The 14,887-nt window shown below is 41.4% G+C and overlaps 1 protein-coding gene and 1 long non-coding RNA gene across 5 annotated transcripts in view; one reads left to right on the top strand and one right to left on the bottom strand.

The window, feature by feature from the left end:
* Positions 1–1,456: 1,456 nt before the first annotated feature.
* The window catches only part of LOC112217487, a 47,142-nt gene continuing 33,711 nt past the window's right edge, over positions 1,457–14,887 (bottom strand). Inside the window, exon 3 of the long non-coding RNA XR_002948472.2 lies at positions 1,457–1,583. This is a non-coding gene — a long non-coding RNA (uncharacterized LOC112217487). The remainder of the gene's footprint in view (positions 1,584–14,887) is intronic.
* Positions 1,551–14,887, top strand: part of LOC112217480 (filamin-A-interacting protein 1) — a 43,606-nt gene continuing 30,269 nt past the window's right edge. For 3 of the 4 annotated variants that reach the window (XM_024377788.2, XM_024377786.2, XM_024377784.2), the window contains exon 1: positions 1,578–1,805. The gene's annotated coding sequence lies outside the window, so the exon portion shown is untranslated. Of the gene's footprint in view, positions 1,806–14,887 lie in introns of all 4 variants that reach the window. The other variant, XM_024377785.1, reaches the window with a different exon arrangement.

Genomic DNA, 14,887 nt, shown 5'->3' with positions numbered 1-14,887 from the left:
TCATGTTATCCACAAGTGCAACACTGAATCTTAATGACCACCATCAGCTCTGGGCTAAAAATATAGAAGGATCCATGTTTTAAAACAACAACATCTCCTCTCACACCAACTTTATGACTTCATTGGGGCGTGTGGTTCAAGTATAATGAGTTGTGCATTAATAAGACCTCTGTGTGAACATATACTGTACATCTGTTTCTGAGGTATTGAATAGCATTAGGGGCTGCGTCCCAAATGGAACCTTATTCCCAATGTAGTGCACTACTTTTGACCAGAACCCTATGGGCCCTGGTCAAAAGTAGTGCACTACATAGGAAATAGGTTGCCATTTGGGAGACAGACAGACTAGATACCATATTTCAACAAGGAGACCTAGCAACTTAGCACCTGTCTGAAGTTCCAGCTTTCATGTGTCATTATAGAACCGACTTGATTGATTGACCTTTAGGCTAGTTTTATTGGAAAGAGTTGACAAAAGGTTGGGATTACTCCTTTCTATATCAATGGTGACTGGTAATTCTGCTGGAGTTACTCTCACAACGAAGGCTTATGTTTCTTAAATGCCATCACTTTAAAGAAAGACGTGTTGTTCAAGTGGCTCCGGTGCGAGAGCCATTGTCAATTACAGCGTGAACAAGGTCATACAACCTTAGACAATGACATTTACAACACTTTGGTGTCAACAGAGCCTGTTTGTTAAGGCTAGATGTCACGCTTGTAACACTACCGCAGCAGAAGTCTCACAGGAGTGTATCACTGCTTCTCATTTGTAATGCTTTGTTTTGACTTGGTTTTATTGGGAACAAATGTTCTCACATTTATGGCTCTCAATAAATCATTTTTGTTTGAAAAGGTTAACTTGGCCCCTGTACAGTATCAGTGGTCTAATCCTTCTAGGAAAAAAATGCTGAGCAAGCAAATGGGATGCATGAAGTGGAACCACCTTTACACAAAAACAATAAACTAACTTCTCATACTCAAATGATTGAAGGCAAACTGGTGATCTTATATTATTTACCTGCGATTTTCTCATTTGCTTCTTAGAAAAGATGACTGTGAATTGACTAACCAGGCAGAGACTGAGCCCTCCTTGCAAACCCTGCCTCTGCTCTGGCGGGAGTGGTGGAGCTGGACTTCCCCTGCCTGCTTCAGAGTGGGATAGTTCAGCTGTCAGAGGGGCTTGGGAAAGCTTCCCTCAATCTGCTCAGCTGCTAACAGCCATGAGTGACTGAGAACACTTGTTAAATATAGCCCAGGCAGACTCTGCTACACTCAAAGCTCTACACTCTCCTGCCCAGGAACAAAAGGGAAAAGGCAGGGTCCTGGCACCTGACAAAGGCTATATTCCACATTTCTACCCTCCTCTCCATCTTACTTTGGATATCTCCATTTGAAGGAAAATCAGACTTTTCAGACAAAAGCAGCTCTGACCACCTCCTCTTGCTTGCTGGTCTCTCTCTCTCTCTCTCTCTCGCTTTTCTCTCTCATCCTCTCAGTTTGTGAAAGACTCTGCCGGCCCAAACTTCTGGAGAGGACAAAGCTTGGTGTTCATCTTCAGACGCCTCTTGCATTGCCTCTGTTGCCTTGACAGGAGAAAAGAGGGGAAACAAGTTATTAAAAGAGAAAAGTAAGAGGTGAGAGTATAGATCATCTACATTTGATGTCTCTTTTTGACACACACAGTCAAGGTAACTGAAGAACACAGACATTGAGGAGAGACTTTTTACTCTGGGACTTGATTCTCAGTAACTGAGATATTCCTTTTTGACCTGTCGTCACCTGTGATGTGGTACCATTGAGAACAGGTAAGGGGAAATGATTCTGCTATTCTTCATAGATTTGAAAAGCTTTTCTTTTCCTCGCAAAAATGAACTTGTATGGACTAAATTTTGGGACATTTAGATGTCCAATTATATGGTTTCTAGTTCGTAAAGTGGAACACATTGTGAATCAGTGAGTTGGGAAAGAACATTAGTTGCTGCCATCAGACGTCCGGTCCAGACTCAATTGAGGAAATGGTACATTAGGAGGCATTCATTGATTACATCTTTTACCAGAAGAACGCTTTAGCTCTCTCTCTAGAGGATATATTAAATGTACTAATAGCTGAGTAACAACACAGGGAATGTAGAGAAAATTACACAATAATACAATGATAAATCTGGGTCTAACATACTGTAGTTGCTCAACTTTCTTTGGACTGTGAGATTTGTATCTAAACATGTCAACTTGTTAACATTGGATGAAAGTTGAAATTTGGACAAGGTAAGTTGAAGTAATTAACATTAAAGAATGTCTCTCTTATTAATAAGTCTGTATGGCTCAGCTGGTATGGCATGGTGCTTGCACTGCCAGGGCTGTGGGTTCAATTCCCAGGGCCACCCAAATTTACTATGTACGCAAGCATGACTTAGTCAATTTGGATAAAAGTGTCTGCTAAATGGCTGATATTATCACTACCATGTCTGTCCACTTTGACGTTTTCTCATGTCAAAACAATAGATGTTGCCAATGGGTTTTATTCTGATAAGAGGTTCCATGAGAGACCCCACTGTTTGAAGGCACACAGTAAACAGCGATGCTATCCCATCCTCTCACTGTTATTCCAGTGGAAGCCATTAGATGTGTCCTCTGCCAGCCTGTGGTACCACACATACATACTCAGGCAGCACATGTGGGTGGCACCTTAATTGGGGAGGACTGGTTTCATGGTAATGGCTGGAGCAGAATCAGTGGAATGGTATCAAATACATTAAACACATGTGTTTGATACCATTCCATTTACTCCCTTCCAGCCATTATTATGAGTCGTCCTCCCCTCTGCAGTGTCCCCGTGCCAGGCAGTCACATCCCTAGGGACTAGGGAACGTTCCATTAATAACTTACAATAAAAACAGTGGAAAAAGTTATTTTTAATCCGATCAAAAGATTTTTCCCTCTGTGATGAAACAATAAATGTCTGCTGTCCGTGTGGGTAAGGGAGGGCTTCAGTGGCGTTTGCATCATCAAGCCATTGTCATCGGCTTTAGGAACTCCACATAGCTATCCTGTGTGTTATGTGGAGGATGATCAAGGGTTTAAAAAAATATTGTCTTTTGTAATGGACAGGTCAGAGGTCAGTTTGTTTAGAAATATTTTGGACAATGCCGATAGCGTTCAGAACAACTGAAGGCATAGTGAGGTCCCGTTGCATATCAATGACCATTTCTCAAAGGGCAATTTATACGGATATTATTCTTGGACACTTTTATACTTCCTCCTTAACCTCTATTAACAAGCCTGAATTACTTTAATGGAGTATACCTTTCTGGACAGATTATTGACAGGTTGGGTAGTTATCAGGTATTATGTATGAGAAACTAAATTACTGCCTGCGGAGTCTCTCTTTTGTCCTCCCCTCCAGTCTGTAACTCAAATGATCACACTGCATTCCCTGGTGCTCTTGTAAGTTTCTCTGGCAGCGGTTGTCTTTAAATCATCTGCTTCAGTTTGTGCCTGTGGCATTACTTCACCGGCAGCCAAGGCCCAAGTGATAAGACAGTGAACCATGAGATCACTTAGCTAATTCAGCTCAGCAATCTCCCATGGAGGGAAACAGCAGGGTCTGCCCTCATGTTTTGTTTCATAACAACAGCTCCGCTGTTCCCATGACAGCAAAATAAGGGACGAGAGAGAGATGGATTACATTTGTTTGGGTGCTTTGCCTTGTTGACGTTTTTGGGATGAGTCTTTTCCTGGAGGCAGAACTGAGCGATTTTCGCTAGCTGCAAAATCTAAATTGCCGATATTGTACAAATTCATGAAAACAAAAATGTCCTTCATGGTCTTAATTTAAGGTTAGGGTTAGCAGTACGGTTAAGGTTAGGTTTAACATCAGATTTTATGGCTGTGTCAGCTAGTGACCACTCCCGAACTGCCTCCAGAACAAGATTCATGACGAAAAACACTAACCTGCTTGCCAGATGATGACACAAAAAACACTGGCTGAGATCGCTAAATATTGTGAATTAAATAATACTATATATCATCTCTACCACAGATCGTTATGTGCACTTCATAAAAATAGTATATCATGAAAAATATTGAATGGAGATTACAGATGAACTTGTTTGACTGAATAACCCATTGTCAGCATTATGCTCTGGGTGCTTTTACATCCCACAAGGGTGTGTCTCTTTTAAAACGACCAAGGGTAACCATGCATTACCACTATGCTATTTAACATTCCATATAAGCCCACACTTAGTGAAATCATCCAGCCTGCCCACACACTGAAGTAGAGCTGAAGGTGTGGTGCATGGGATGGACAGCATGCATGCTCACACACACACACACACACACACACACACACACACACACACACACACACACACACACACACACACACACACACACACACACACACACACACACACACACACACACACACACACACACACACACACACACACACACACACACACACACACACACACAGATTTGGAGTGGCGCTGGCCTCACACAATGTCTCTAGATTATTCTCTCATTATCAGCTTGAACAGCTGCATCTGAAGCACCCCACATCATTCCCAGCCCTTGCTATTGTACTGCTCCTAACAAGGGGAATCAAAGGATTTCAAATGATAGCTGGTCAGCTGGTTTACATAATTCAGCATTGTAAGAGCAGATGTACTGTATGTATTTAATCCCAAATGCTCACCCCAATGGAGGACCATTTGTGATTTGGGTTCAGAACATAACACGTCTCTCAACTCATCTTTACTGATATAAAGCCTTTAAAGCATGTTTACTGTAAGATAAGGCTGATCTACCTACAGACTGTTCTGTGAGCTGTCTTTTTTTCTAATTGTTTGTCCTGACTTTCCTAGATGTTATGACAGCATGTGTTTTCTGGGAAACTGATGACAAACAAATAGTTGAGTGGTTCAGGCTCAGGGAGAAAATAGTCTGTAAAAATCAAAATAATAAAACACAGTCAGCATTAAATCTCTTCCCTCTCTCATAGGGTCTCAAACTCTCACACGTTCTTCTCTCTCTCTCTCTCTCTCTTCCCCCTCTCTCTCGCTCTTCGCTGTCTCTTTGTCTCTGGCTTTATGAGGGAAGTGACTTCATCGTCATTCCACCAGAAAGGCATTTGGGACTGGCCAGCTTGAGAACTACATCTGGCTAATGGTGTCAGTTTGCTGGATCCATAACCACTGATTCGGACTCAGCACAGAGGCTTGTGAAGATAGAAGCCAACCTGCCATATCTTTTGCTCATTCATTTTCACTGCTGATTGAACATGTCAGACTGAGGATTGACTCGGACTGTGAGAGTTTTGATGAGGACAGGGAAGTCAAGTCACGGCCAATCTTCAAGACACCCTATTAGGCTTGGCAATGGAAATAGGACTATTGAAATAACGCCACAGTTATAACAAGTTATAGTGGTATTTAAATAAGTGTCCTATATTCCATTTCCTTTTATGATAGCAATAGTTTTGAATGAAACATTCCCTTTCAGCACTGTGCCTCTTTTAGACTCACGTCACATTGTGATTTGTTATTCGGCTTTAACATGTAGCCCAAGGCTTTGGATTGACCTTGCAGCCGAACCTCCTCTTTTCAAGTAAGATCCACTCATGTGGCTTTAGTCCTGGATCCAGTCTGGTTTCTGAGAAGCCCGAACCCAGGCCTGCTTTCTGCTAAAAAACCTAATAAAAAAAACCTGGCCTGGCTTCTTTGTTGTGTGCAACTTTGAACTTGCTCAAAAGTCTGATTTCTATTTTTATACCAGCTTTCACATGAACCTTGCTGCTCACTCATTTGTCTGACTTCAGATACCCTTGTAAGGTGGCAGATAATGATGTCATGTAATGTTGCCAAAGGATGTGGGTCACTGACTCAAATGTAAAGACACTAAACCCCTCTACTATATGAATCTCAGGTGTCCCTTCTATGACTCAGACGGCCAGATAGCTTTCTTATGCCTTGCTCATTCAAGGCTATCTTGACAACCAAGACATTTTAGGAACCATTAATCTTCCTATTTGATTTTCGGATAAAAGTAAAGAATATATTCTAACTCCAGCGTTGGAAGCCGTACATATCATTTTAGAGGTATATGTATGAGTGTGTGTGGGGGTCCAACCCTAGCAGGTGGGTTCTGCATGTGCCACGGGCCAGGGGGGGAAGTTGTCAGTAACGAGGTTACATTAAGATTGCTATATTTATGTCATCTGCATGAAATACTACAGATCGGAACCCGACACGGTGATATTCCACTCTCGGCTGTATACGTACGTCAGCACTTGAGGCAGTAAATGTTTGATATTAATAGTGGACGTTGTACAGTACAGTGAGGTCTGTAATATTACATTTACACAGTGGTAAGATGTCCATACAGGTTTAGTCAAATGTGTATCAGTGGTCGGGAATGTTTTATTTGGTGTTGGAGCTAGGAACACAAGCATTTCGCTACACCCGCAATAACATCTGCTTAATATGTGTATGCGACCAATAAAACTGGATTGGATTTGATTTGAAATTTTATAGCCTCTGTGAATAGAACTGCATGGCCATCTGGTTATATGCATTTGTTTAGGTTACATGTACTGTATCGTTTACTGCTATGGTTTGTTATGTGGAATAACACCAAATAAAACATTCCCGACCACTGATACACATTTGACTAAACCTGTATGGACATCTTACCACTGTGTAAATGTAATATTACAGACCTCACTGTACTGTACAACGTCCACTATTAATATCAAACATTTACTGCCTCAAGTGCTGACGTACGTATACAGCCGAGAGTGGAATATCACCGTGTCGGGTTCCGATCTGTAGTATTTCATGCAGATGACATAAATATAGCAATCTTAATGGAACCTCGTTACTGACAACTTCACCCCCTGGCCCGTGGCACATGCAGAACCCACCTGCTAGTGTTGGACCCCCACACACACTCATACATATACCTCTAAAATGATATGTACGGCTTCCAACGCTGGAGTTAGAATATATTCTTCACTTTTATCAGAAAATCAAATAGGAAGATTAAATGGTTTCTAAAATGTCTGGGTTGTCAAGATAGCTTTCTTATACAGTGCTAATTCAAGTCTATCTGGTAGTCTGAGTCACGGAAGAGACTCCTGTGATTCATAGACTAGAGGGGTTTTGTATCTTTACTTTTGAGTCAGTGACCCACAAAAATATTGTGATCAGATTACAGATACTTTTGAAAAACTAAGATGATTACTTCAAGGATTACTGTTAATTCAGAAAGGATATTTGCGAAATAAAATCTTCTCGATGACATTCAAATCAGCATAGAAAAAAGCTGCACATTTAAATTTGTTCAACGTGAGCGAGTCTGACTTAAGTCAGAGACCACTATGATGACACACCAAATGTGTTTGATGGATCGCGGGAAAAGAGCAGGAATAGGCTTTTGTAGGCTACAGTCCAAGCTACAGTGCCTTTTTCCTATTTTGTTGCATTACAACCTGTAATTTAAATGGATTTTTATTTGGATTTCATGTAATGGACATACACAAAATAGTCCAAATTGGTTAAGTGAAATTTTAAAAATAACTTGTTTTAAAAAATTATAAAAAATAAAAAACAGAAAAGTGGTGCGTGCATATGTATTCACCCCCTTTGCTATGAAGCCCCTAAATAAGATCCAAGCAACCAATTACCTTCAGAAGTCACGTAATTAGTTAAATAAAGTCCACCTGTGTGAAATCTAAGTGTCACATGATCTGTTACATGATCTCAGTTTATATACACCTGTTCTGAAAGGCCCCAGAGTTTGCAACACCACTAAGCAAGGGGCACCACCAAGCAAGCAGCACTATGAAGACCAAGGAGCTCTCCAAACAGGTCAGGGACAAATTTGTGGAGAAGTACAGATCAGGGTTGGGTTATAAAAAATATCAGAAACTTTGAACATCCCACAGAGAACCATTAAATCCATTATTAAAAAATGGAAAGAATATGGCACCACAACAAACCTGCCAAGAGAGGGCCGCCCACCAAAACTCATGGACCAGGCAAGGAGGGCATTAATCAGAGAGGCAACAAAGAGCAAAGATAACCCTGAAGGAGCTGCAAAGCTCCGCAGCGGAGATTGGAGTATCTGTCCATAGGACCACTTTAAGCCGTTGATGCAACAGAGCTGGGCATTACAGAAGAGTGTCCAGAAAAAAAAGAATCAAACATGTTTGGTGTTTGCCAAGGCATGTGGGAGACTCCCCAAACAAATGGAAGAAGGTACTCTGTTCAGATGAGACTAAAATTGAGCTTTTTGGCCATCAAGTAAAACACTATGTCTGGCGCAAACCCAACACCTCTCATCAGCCCGAGAACATCATCCCCACAGTGAAACATGGTGGTGGCAGCATCATGCTGTGGAGATGTTTTTCATCAGCAGGGACTGGGAAACTGGTCAGAATTGAAGGAATGATGGATGACACTAAATACAGGGAAATTCTTGAGGGAAACCTGTTTCAGTCTTCCAGAGATTTGAGACTGGGACGGAGGTTCACCTTCCAGCAGAACAATGACCCTAAGCATACGGCTAAAGCAACACTCGAGGGGTTTAAGGGGGACATTTAAATGTCTTGGAATGGCCTAATCAAAGCCCAGACCTCAATCCAATTGAGAATCTGTGGTATGACTTAAAGATGTAAAGATTGCTGTACATCAGCGGAACCCATCCAACTTGAAGGAGCTGGAGCAGTTTTGCCTTAAAGAATGGGAAAAAATCCAAGTTGGCTAGATGTGCCAAGCTCATAGAGACATACCCCTAGAGACTTGCAGTTGTAATTTCTGCAAAAGGTGGCTCTACAAAGATTTGACTTTGGGGGTTGAATAGTTATGCACGCTCAAGTTTTCTGTTTTTTCTGTCTTATTTCCTGTTTGTCTCACAGTAAAAAATATTTTGCATCTTCAAAATGGTAGGCATGTTGTGTAAATCAAATGATACAAACCCCCCAAAAATCCATTTTAATTCCAGGTTGTAAGGCAACAAAATAGGCAAAATGCCAAGGGGAGTGAATACTTTCGCAAGCCACTGTATGTCTTCCAATGGTGCGACTGCTGTCGGCATCCAAAGATTATCCAATTTGAATAAACGCTTGGAGGTAAGGATGGCAGCAGTGGTGAAGTCTACGGCGATACGGATATCACTTATTATTGATATCTACATAGCGCATTGACATGAATCACACTGCTGCTCTCTTATTTAGCTATTTGCACCGTACGGATTGTGGATGGCTGTTCACAAATCTAAATGTGTATTTGAACCCAATAATGGTTGAATTCAAGAAGTTTAAGCTGCCTATCAATCATTATTTTTTAAACCAGTGGACAGCCAGTGAAAAATGCGCTCTTGCAAGAGCTGCAGTGTGGATCCCAGCCTATGGAATAAAAGTGAGGCTTTTATTGCTCAATCTAATTCATGCTGATAAAAAAAATATCCATAGGCCTAATGGACACATGCTCAAACTCACACACTTCTGATAGACTTGAAGGGGCAATCTGTAGTTGCTACATCCAAGAAGGAAAGATATTCCACAAATTAACTTTTAGCAAGGCACACCTGTTAATTTCAATGCATTCCAAGTGACTACCTCATGAAGCTGGTTGAGAGAATGCCAAGAGTGTGCAAAGCTGTCATCAAGGCAGCTTTGCTGTGGCTACTTTGAAGAATCTCAAATATAAAATATATTTTGATTTGTTACACACTTGTTTGGTTACTAAATGATTCCATGTGTTATTTCATAGTTTTGAGGTCTTCACTATTATTCTACAATGTAAAATATAGAAAAATCCTTGAATGAGTAGGTGTGTCCAAACCTTTGACTAGTACTGTGTATATATATCAATTCATTCTTGAAGAATATAACTTAGAAATGCGCCTCATGAGCTTAGTTTAACTGTCACACTCCATGAGAACCCAAAATATAAACTTGTTTTCCTCCAATGTTTGTAAACATTGTAAATGTAAACAAACATTGTATAGCCTCATAACATGGTTAAACCAATCATTTGCATCCATAGCTCTGTCTATTAATCTGAGAGTGGTTACATTTTCCAGGCCCATCCCTCAGCTTTTTACCAAAACAGAGGCAGGGCGGCCATTTTGTTATTGATTCATCTGTGGATTTTCCCTTTAAACAGCTGCATATTATCAAGATATCAAAGTGTCACCAACAAAAAGGTAAACAATAGGCCTATAGCAAATGCAGCACATGGTATTTATTTTTCACATGTAAATAGCACTTTTCAGTAGTGCACAAAGCATGCCATTCCATGAGCGCAGCATTTATTTTTCAACTTGTATCAATGAGCCCAATCAGTCCTCCATGAAAATAAAATCATAAACAACAGAGTAGGACTGGCTTATAAATCCTTAGTTTAGGGGTTATGCTCAGGTAAAACAATTTAGCTAATCTATACTTCCATATTTCCAAGTCCTATTCTTGAAGATCAAGTGGTATACCATTTATTGGCATGACTGGAATTCTGATGGACTTTGGTTTTTAATGTAAAGATATAATTTAATCGCATTATTATATGTAGTAGAAAGCAATGGGTTAGAAGAAGCCTACATAACCAACCCATAAAGTAAAATTTAACATCCATATATGGCCAGCTATGTAAACTTTAACATTGATTCATCCTGCAATAGATGTTGTTCAACTGGTAACATAATTTGTCTTCTTCTAATACCTCTTAAGGGGGAAGTAATCTAAAAGTAACTGAATCTAATCAGATTACGTTACTGAGTTGGGGTAATCCAAAAGTTATGTTACTGATTACATTTGACAGGTAACTAGTAACTGTAACAGATTACATTTAGAAAGTAACCTACCCAACCCTGGCTCTGAGTGACTGAACCCTTGTAGACAGTTTTCCTTCCTGTTTCACAGAGTTTTGTTTTACCACCCTGATCTGAACCCCCCCCAGTCACCTTTGACCCTACCCTGACCTTTTGTCACAAACTTGTCTGGGTTGGTAGGTAGCAATGGTAGGAGACTTCAGGAAGTGCCTGTTTTCCAATGAATTTACAGAGAGCTGTGACATTGAAAAGACAGATTGACCTCCTCCTGAACCTATAAACTCTCAGTGGTATTCACCTTACAGTGGGAGACTGAATATAATATACTGTAGCTAATCACAGGCTACCCAGAGGTAACTGAGGTTTGGAATACACACAGTGTCTCTCACTGACAGAGTCATAGGGGTTTGAATTGAGTGGTATTTCATTAGAGTTGACATCAGAACTTTCTTTTAGTTTTTATAGCTTTGTTTGGATTGTTTTGTCCCTTGGTTTTTACCGACAGTGGCAGCTGAACTCATGAATACAGCATGGTGTGAAGCAGACTCCCAGAGGAAGATTACTCAATCGTCTGATAAACGAAGTGCAAAGCTGCATTAAGTTCTGATATTGCACACAGCTCTCTCTACTGTCTACCCCATACATGGTTGCCAAGACAACCACAGCATAATATTTTGCTTTTGGAAATGAGGTGAAATCTACTCAGCATATTGTCACCAGTAAAATTCTCAGGAGTATAGATGTGGCAAGTGTATGGTCCCGTTACACAAGTCGGGTTATGCTGCTTTTTCTTCCCTTTACTCTGAGTGAGTTGCTGCAGCAGGATAGGATTTTTGGTTTTCAAAATCCTATCCCCTATGTTCGTCTTCCCATATTTAGTCACATTGAGAGTCTTTAGACGCATGCATGACTGAATTGAAATTCTATTTCAAAAGGGACATTTTTGAAGAGCTACAAAATCAAGTAGTGGGGGATTTGGACAGCTGCCGGCACCTGCCAGTACCTCGTTTTACTGGGGCTAAGTTGGCTAGTCTCTGAGACCGTCCACAGGGAGCCTTCACCACATTCAAGTAGCCTTGATTGGACGAGACAATGTGTCAGAGCTTCCTCTGTAACTATACAGGAACCAAATTAACCAAAGAGTACATCTGAAAGGTGTTGTGTTGCAAAAGGAAGTGTTGGACGAGCTGAGAGCAGACACGCTTGAAGTTAAGCATGTGTATCCTAATCCGCATTCTAAAAAATATCTTAAACCTTCCATAAATCACTCGGGCCGGCCCCCATTGATAGAGGGCCGTAGTAGGGTACTCCCATAATGGGCATGAATATTAGGAAGCCCGGTAAACACTCTCCCTTTCACTGCATTATGTGGTAATGCACCGTGAGAGAAACTAGCAGGTGGACCTGCCATAATACCAAGATGTGATGCTGTCAGCCTGCCAGAGAGATGTTTATACATATCATATAACATATCAATTATGAGAGTCATTGCTGACTGCCTAGGCCAACACCACCAGTCTTTGTTTCCCTGATTAGCTGCGCTGTCGTTATGCCCATGGAGGAGTGTGTTGTTAGAGAAGGCAAGAAATGATATCAATATCCGCCATTTTATTTCTATAAATAGCAGCGGTCTTTGAATATCAAAGGATGTTGCATACCTCTCGAAAAAATGTGTGCAGAGGATCGTAGGAACGAATGAGCAACTGTGTGATGTGGATGTACTGGCGTGTGTGAAAACCTACAGCTGTGGAGTAAAATAGAAGTACTGACAGCTGATTAGAATGCTGATGGCTTATAAAGTGATCACCTTCTGGCATTTCCACTTCTGGGTCCCACTGCACAATTTGAGGGACGGGGCTCCTATAAATACTCACTGAAAACTTCACCAGCAGACAGCTGTGCATGCCGCCTGGCCAAAGGCCCAGCTCAAAAATAGGGACCCTGCCCTTATTTACCTTCCTATTTTCATGGGCAGAGAATTCACATAGGGCGCATGCCAAAGTGCAGCCTATTCCTTATGGGCCCTAGTCTAAAGTTGTGCACTGTGTAAGAAATAGGGCTCCATTTGTGATGCGCTTATGCTCTACCATCAGCTATGGGCCACAGCTGTCCCAGGTTTTAGCAAGGCTCAAGTGTAAGTTGAGGAGACCAGCCTGGCACGATCACATCCCCAGAAATATTTGTGATGATCAACATGTGATATTGGGCAACAGGAAAGTTGTGCCTTGTAGCATAGTCATTAGTAATAAGGGAAAGTGTGATTCAATGTGTGAACTGATACCATGTTTATAGTGAGGCTTTGCGTATTAGCCTACCATTGGATAGTGCCTGTGAATCAGTGGAGGCTGCTGAGGGGAGAACGACTCATGATTATGGCTGCAACGGAGCGAATGGAATGGCAGCAAACACATGGAAACCATGTGTTTGATACCATTCCACTATTCCGCTCCAGCCATTACCACGACCCCAGCCTTCCCAATTAAGGGGCCACCAACCTCCTGTCCTGTGAATCCACATTTAAAGGGAGTTGTGAACAACAGTATTACCAACCACCATTTTTGTTTTCTGTTCTAAGTTTACTGTTATTGAAGGGTGGGCATGAGACCGAGAAGAACATGTACAGTAACTTGTAGTGGGTGACTTTATATGGCATGAATCCACTTCAGAATATCATCGTAAATATTATTGCCACTCTTTCCCCTGAGCCCGTTTTGAGATATTCCATACAGAACCTTTAGGTAAACATTCCAATGTAATATTCTGCCTGCTGTTACCCTGGGCTTGTCATGGCTTTATTTTCTTATACACAACTCTTCGTTTTGGTTCGAATCAAACTGACACTCAAAATGAAGACAGCTCCATGGCTGCACCCGATGGAGTGCTTGGCTTCTCCCCTGAAACAACTATTAATAACGCCCAACACTAAAGTGGCTGCTACCATTTGGCTGCCAGGATTCTCTCAGCCTGAGTCACACGCTGCTTTCATCAGAGACTGTGCAACCTTGGGGAACTTTGGCCCCATTCATATGCAATGGCCTCATCGTGTTCTTTTCCTGAGCACCCCCGCCGTGTCGCTCCCTCCCTCCAAGGTTATGGATCCCCTGTGTCTGTGTCTTCTGCCTGGGCTGTTGTGTTGATGATGTGACCATCGTCATAACTGGCATTGTCCCAAAGCTCGACCCCTGATATGAGAGCAAATTATTTTGATTCACACAGAACAAATCAGTTATCTATCATCCAAATTCAATTAAAATTGCCCATCTGTTATGACTATATTCTGGGATCTGCAATTTCACAGCATATCGGCTTTGATTATGATGCTTCTGATGGCGATGCAGACTTATTACAGACATAGACAACAAACATTGGTCTGATCAATGTCCAAACAAGGCCAGCCAGGCCAGGCATACTGTAGCAGCTCCGCTGGTGTGACATGATGGAAAGCGTGACTCTGTCTCTATAGATTCTAGGACAATGGAAACAATGGATCTGATTTGGCACAGTAGGAGGTGAGAGCTCTTGGCCAGGAAACATCCTCCCTCTAGTAAAAGCAGTAACTAACCCACTCCATATACTGTAGTTAGAACTATGCTAACCTCATCCCTAGTCTAACTGCACATAGCGAGGAAGTGTATGGTGAAAGAGGTTACAAGTTACACTAGAATACTAAAAAAGTCATGGTAGTCATGTATTTGTATACGTTAGTTCACATAGCCTACCATTCAAAGTCACACATGTTTTTTGATGCATTAACGTCACACTGAATATATTTGTTTATCCAGGTTAGAATAACACAGTTGCTATTATAGCTACTTGCGTTATAATATTCCTTTGATTCCAGATGTTTTTAAAAAGTCCCTATGAGAACATTCATCTAGACCATTCTCACTCCCAGAGTTGGGTCCCACACCTAAGTATAGCAATTTAAGAAACAGAATAAGGGAGCAGTGTGAAATACAAGTACAGCGGGAATGACATAGGCCAAAGGGCATTAGTTAGAGGTGAGAGGTTAAGTTATGTGAGATCACAGGGGAAATTCTGAACACGTCGCTTT

This window comes from Oncorhynchus tshawytscha, linkage group LG18 (assembly GCF_018296145.1).
Source record: "Oncorhynchus tshawytscha isolate Ot180627B linkage group LG18, Otsh_v2.0, whole genome shotgun sequence".
Taxonomy (NCBI): Eukaryota; Metazoa; Chordata; class Actinopteri; order Salmoniformes; family Salmonidae; genus Oncorhynchus; species Oncorhynchus tshawytscha.
Note: the sequence above shows the minus strand (reverse complement) of the source record. Positions and strands in the feature narration are given on the sequence as shown.